Raw genomic sequence first — 7,199 nt, 5'->3', positions numbered from 1 at the left:
TCTACAGAACATTCCACCCCAAAGCCACAGAATATACATTCTTCTCAAGGGCACATGGGACATTCTCAAAGATAGACCACATTTTGGGACATAGGCAAAGTCTCTTCAAATTCAAGAAGATAGAAATCATATCAAGCATCTTCTCAGATCATAATGGCATAAAACTGGAAATTAACTACAATAAAAATAATCCAAAGAAATCAAACACATGGAGACTAAACAGCATGCTATTAAACAAGGACTGGGTTACCAGAGAAATCAAGGAAGAAATTAAAAACATCCTGGAAACAAATGAAAATGAAAACACAACAATCCAAAATCTATGGGACACAGCAAAAGCAGTTTTGAGAGAGAAGTTCATATCCTTACAAGCCTATTGCAAAAAACTAGAAAAAATGGTAACAAATGATCTAACTCTACAACTCAAAGAGTTAGAAAAAGAGCAACAAGAAAAGCCCAGTGTAAGCGGAAGGAAGGAAGTAATAAAAATCAGAGCACAGATAAATGACATAGAGACCAAAGAAACAATACATAAGATCAACAAAACCAAGAGCTGGTTCTTTGAAAGGATAAACAAGTTAGATGGACCTCTAGCCAGGCTAACCAAGAAACAAAGAGAGAGGACCCAAATAAACAAGTCAGAAATGAAAGAGGTGAAATAACAACAGACCCCACCGAAATGCAATAGGTTGTTACAAAATACTAAGAACAACTCTATTCCAACAAACTGGACAATCTGGAGGAAATTGACATATTCCTAGAAAAATACAAACTTCCAAAACTCTATCAGGAAGAATCTAAAAATCTAAATAGACCAATGACTTGGGAAGAAATTGAAAAAGTCATCAAAAAGCTTCCAGCAAACAAAAGCCCAGGGACAGATGGCTTCACAGGAGAGTTTTACCAAACATTCAATGACGAATTAAAACCTATCCTCCTCAGACTATTCCAAAAAATCCAAGAGGAAGGAACACTTCCAAACTCCTTCTATGAAGCCAGCATCACCCTAATACCAAAACCAGAAAAAGACAACTCAATAAAAGAGAATTACAGTCCAATATCCCTTATGAACATAGATGCCAAAATCCGCAACAAAATTCTAGCAAATCAACTCCAGAAGAAAATCACAAAGATCATATACCATGACCAAGTAGGATTTATTCCAGGAATGCAAGGATGGTACAATATCCACAAATCAATAAACATGATACATCACATAAACAAATTGAAAGATAAAAATCATATAGTCATATCAATTGATGCAGAAAAAGCATTTGATAAAATCCAACACCCTTTCCTGATAAAAACTCTCAACAAGGTGGGAGTACAAGGATCATACCTCCACATAATAAAAGCTACATATGATAAACCCACAGCCAACATTATACTCAGTGGGCAAAAACTAAAACCATTCCCTCTAAGAACAAGAACAAGACAGGGATGCCAAGTCTCGCCACTCCTGTTTGACATAGTACTGGAAGTACTAGCTATTGAAATTAGACAAGAGAAGGAAATAAAAGGCATCCAAATTGGATAAGAAGAAGTAAAGTTATCCTTATTTGCAGATGACATGATATTGTACGTAAAAAAACCAAAAGACTCCATTAAAAAACTAATTGACTTAATAAATGAATTTGGCAATGTAGCAGGATACAAAATGAATGCCAAGAAATCCATGGCATTTCTATACACCAACAGTGAAACTACAGAAACAGAGACTAAAAAAGCAATTCCATTTACCATCGCACCAAAAAAATTGAGATACCTAGGAATAAATTTAACTGAGGAAGGAAAGGACCTATAGGCGGAAAACTACACGACACTGAAAAAAGAGATAGAGGAAGATGTAAACAGATGGAAGAACATACCATGTTCATAGATTGGTAGAATCAACATCATCAAAATGTCCATACTTCCTAAAGCAATCTATAGGTTCAATGCACTCCCCATTAAAATACCAATGACATATTTCACTGACCTAGAAAGAACTCTCCAAAAGTTCATTTGGAACAATAAAAGACCCCGAAGAGCCACAGCAATCCTGAGAAAGAAGGGTAAAGTAGGAATGATTTCAATACCAGACTTCAAACTATATTACAAAGCCACTGTTCTCAAAACAGCCATGTACTGGCCCAAGAAAAAACATATATATCAATGGAATTGAATCGAGAACCCAGATATCAACCCAAATCACTATGCTCAATTAATATTTGACAAAGGAGGCATGAATATACAATGGAGTCAAGACAGTTTCTTCAATAAATGGTGTTGGGAAAATTGGACAGACACATGCAAAAGAATGAAACAAGATCACCAACTTACACCATTCACAAAAATAAACTCAAAATGGATACAGTACTTAAACATCAGACGGGAAACCATAAAAATACTAGAAGCAGCCACAGGCAGCAAAATCTCAGACATATGTCAAAAGAACTTCTTCACTGATACTGCCCCTAGGGCAATGGAATCTAAAGAGAAAATAAACAAATGGGACTACATCAAAATAAAAAGCTTTTTTAAGCAAAAGAAACCATCAACAAAACAACAAGAAAGTCCACAGTGTGGGAGAACATATTTGCAAATAATACCACTGATAAAGGTTTAATCTCCAACATTTACAGGCAGCTTATACAACTAAATAAAAGGAAGATGAATGATCCAATTAAAAAATGGGCAATGGACCTAAATAGAATATTTTCAAAAGAAGACAGAAGGAAGGCCAAAGGCACATGAAAACATGCTCAAAGTCACTAATTGTCTGAGAGATGCAAATCAAAACAACAATGCGTTACCATCTCACACCTGTCAGAATGGCCAACATCAACAAATCAACAAACGACAAGTGTTGGGGAGGTTGCAGAGAAAAAGTAACCCTCGTGCACTGCTGGTAGGAATGCAGACTGGTGCAACCACTGTGGATAACAGTGTGGAGTTTCCTCAAAAAAATGAAAATGGAACTCCCATTTGTTCCAGTAATCCCACTCCTAGGAATATATCCCAAGAAACTAGAAACACCAATCAGAAAGGATATATGCACCCCTATGTTCATAGCAGCACAATCTATAATAGCCAGAATTTGGAAACAGCCTAGGTACCCATCAGCAGATGATTGGATCAAAAAACTATGGTACATCTACAAAATGGAATACTATGCTGTCATAAAAAGAAGGAATTCTCATCATTTGCAGCAGCCTGGATGGAATTGGAGAACATCATGCTGAATGAAATAAGCCAATAAATGAAAGAGAAAGACCACATGACCTCACTCATTTATGGATAATAAAGAACATTATAAACTGATGAACCAAAAGACAGATATAGAGACAGTAAAGCAACAAGCACACTGTCAAATTACAGAGGGGAGGGGAGGGAGATCTGGGGGATATAATAGATCAACTGAAGGACTTGTATACATGCATATAAGTACAACCAATGGACATAAAACCTTGGGGAGGGAGGGTATGAGAAGGAGGGAGGGAGGGGAGCAAAAAAAATGAATAATATATATATATATAGAAGAAGGAACAACATTAAAATTTGACTTTGACATAGGGCTCCTTGTATTTCTTTTTCTATGAAGGCTGATGCTCTATCCACTGAGCCAAACGAGTTAGGGCATGTATTTCTTAAATGAATATTATGGGTATCAAACCCTAAGTGTGTGTGTGTGTGTGTGTGTGTGTGTGTGTGTGTGAAAAGAGAAAGATCAATAGTGAGAGAGAATCATTAATTATCTGCCTTTTTCAAGGCATCTACTGGGCTTGGAGCTCAAACATGAGCATGAACCCTATCCTCCTGGTTTACAGGTCAAAACACAACCCCTGAGCCAAGCAGGCCAGGCTTTGGCTCTTTTTTATTCAGAGTTTTCCCTCTGACATCTGTCTCTCGCAGCTACCCTAAATTCAACCTGCCTGACTGCTGTGCAGATTGGTGGAATCTGGGATACATTCAATAGTAAGCAACCGACTATTGTGCCTTACTCGGCCTGCTTGCTTTCTGATGACCTGGAGACCCCCATCAATACAGCCTTCATGTTCAGGATCCCTGTGCACCAGCAGTTACCACCTACCCATGGCCCTTGTGTGCCCATCTTCACAGATGATGTCTCTATCTAAACATGCACTTGCTAAGCCTCATTGCCTTGATACTATGCCTTTTAGAATATTTTGTTGGAAAAGTCCAGATTCTAATAAAGAATTTTGCTGGATTTCTCAGTTGTGTTCTCCAAAACAAATAAAATGTTAAGTGCCAGACACCCTATTGAGACAACCGGGAGAAAGGAGTTTGTTTTATTTTGTCTAAAAATGGTGTGTTTTTAAATTGATTCTTTAGAGAGATTTGAATGGAGAGAGACAGGGAAGCATGCATTCATATGAACCACAAATATTAATGGTTGCCTGGGGACCTGATCTGCTATCTGGACATGTTCCCTGTCCAGGAATCAAACAGGTTATCTTTGTCATTCACAGGACAATGCTAAGCCCCGCTGGCCAGAAGATGGCTTCAGACAGGACTGCAGACTGCAAGATAGTGTGTGAGTGAGAAAACAAAGCGAGTGTGTGGTCCCATGGGAGTGTTTGTTGGTGAGTTGAGGGACAGTTATATTTCAGGAGACTGTGGGGGGACTACTGGACAGGGATTCCCTGAACACACAGACATGCTGGGTTCCAGCCCAGAATGACTGGCTAAGATGCAGAGACCATGCCATCTTGAAGGGGAATGTGGATATTATGGGAAAGAGTGAAAAGCCCGGAGAATCTACAACTATGGCACCCACCTAACAGCTGTGAACCTGAGAATATGGATCCCCAAATGGCACAAGCATGCAGATTCAGAGGAACTCTACACTCCCTCACAGAAAGTCAGATTTCGCCTGAGATAAGGTGAGGTTCATGGTCCTGACAGGAGAAAGAAACTCATGCACAGTGGCAGCTGGGAAACCTGGGGAAGTCTGTGCCTAAGAAAAATTCATAGCCCTTGGAGCTGGCGAGATCCCTGAATGTTGAAGTGGTTCCTCAGAGCTACTACCAGAAGGAACTCTAAAAACAACCCATTTAGATCTGGACACAAAAGGACAACCTAAGTATTTTGAAAGTGTGACAGCTGCTTAGACCCAAGGGTGGGAGGGGGAGGTGGAAGACTGCACAGACTTGCATACAGCCCTGGAGTTTGCACACTTACTCTGGCTCTTTTTTTTTTTTTTTTTTTCCTCTTTAAATCCTTTCTTCAGATTACTAAACACATTACATAGGTTCACCCAATTGGCAGCACCCAAAGAGACTCCAGGGGAAATCTGTTTTTCTGGAACCTGGGGATCAAAGCTGGGAATAACCATTAGAGAACCAGCTCTTGGGCAACCCATTCCCACAAGTATTAAGTGCCACAGAGAAAACAAATTCTAAACACCAGCTAAAGAGACCCTATAGACCTGGAGTCAATCCCAAAACACTGCCACCCAGAGGTTGAATTACAATTAGACTCCTGTGTAAACACAAAGAAAGGAATACAAGAAATAGAGATGTACTGCCTGTATAAAACTCAGCACTGACAACATTGAGAAGCAGTGGAACTCAGGGAACCTCAATACTGTCCGACTAGGATGCAGGCGAGCCAAACAGAAAAGTAGAGGAAGTGAATGACTTTCACTACTGCACATTTTTATTTTTACTTTTTTCTTCTTTTACTTAAGATACCATGTTTTTCTTTTCTCCTCACTTGATTTTAACTTTTTAATTATTACATTTTTATTTTATATCAGTATTATTGCTACTAGTATTTTACCTTGTTTTTAAAGTGTCATTTTATTTTCTCTTTATTTTACTTTAGGATTAGTGTTCTACATACTATTTTCATCTTTCTCATCATTTACACTATCTCAACTTTATCTTTCTGCCAGCACTCTTTTCCTCACTTTTCCCCTTTCATTGTCCTATTCCTCTTGCTTGATAGTGGATTATATTTATTTTTATGTTTGTTTGTGAGATTCTTTGGCTTATTCCATTTGTTTGTTTGTTTGGGGTTCTTTTGCTCTTGTTTTCCCTTGCCTCACATAGTGTTAGTCTTTGTAGTTTACATTCATCCCCAGGTACTTGTTGCTGGCTTTTGTTGGGATTAGTGGCTGTTCTATTCAAGTTTTCTCCCCATATGTATAATCTGTTTCCCTCTTCTTTCTTATTCTCCTTGTTTTCTCAGTTACTTTCTATCCTTTTCCCAATTTCATTTTTGCTTCTGCCCCCTTATTCTTTCTCTTTTATCCTCTAATTTGCCTTTTCCTGGTGGTCACCTTTATTTGGGGTTATTAATATCATGAATTTTAATGAACATTTTGTTCAGTGCCATGTACATTATACATAGTTGTGTTGTATTTTGTGCCTTTCAATCAATGGAGAGAGACAGAATGTATAACCAGACACCCAGAGAAGTGAAAATATGGGGAGCCAAAGAAACAGCCCACATATGAACGAAAATCAGGTTCATCAGAAAGAGAAGTAAACAATGGAGTCAAGCAACCTGTCAGAGAAAGAATTCAGAGAAATGGTCATATAGTGACTGAAAAGAATGGAAGACAAATTTGATAATATGTGTAACAACCAAGAAGAAATGAAGAACAATGAAGAAGAAATGAAAAATGACATCTCTGCTGTAAAGAACTTAATAGAAAGTATCAAGAGTAGACTAGAAGAAGCAGAGGACTGCATCAGTGAGCAAGAAGACAAGGTAGGAAAAATACCCAAGTAAAGAAATTTCTACAAAAAAAAAAAAAAAAGAAAGAAAGAAAGAAAAATTAAAAAGCAGGCGGAGAGCCTAAGGGAACTTTGGGACAGTAAGGCACAAAACAACAGCCACATAATAAAAGTTACAGAAAGAGAGGAAATTCAGCAAGGAACAGAAAACCTGTCTGCAGAAATAATCACAAAAATCTTGTTTGATATAGGGTAGAAAATCCCCATACAGTCCAATAATCTCACAGAGTCTGAAGCAAAATGAACCCCAAAATAACAACACCAAGGCACATTATAATTAAATTTGCTAACACCAATGACAAAGTAAGAATCTTAAAACTGGCCAGAGAGAAACAGAAATTTACTTACAAAGGACCCCCAACAGAATAGTAACTGATTTCTCAACAGAAATATGGCAGGGCAGAAGGGAATGGAATGACATACACAAAGATGCAAAGCAAAGGTCATATTGAA

This window comes from Pipistrellus hanaki, assembly GCF_964339955.1.
Source record: "Pipistrellus hanaki genome assembly, chromosome: Y".
Lineage (NCBI taxonomy): Eukaryota > Metazoa > Chordata > Mammalia > Chiroptera > Vespertilionidae > Pipistrellus > Pipistrellus hanaki.
This window is presented reverse-complemented; position numbering follows the sequence as displayed.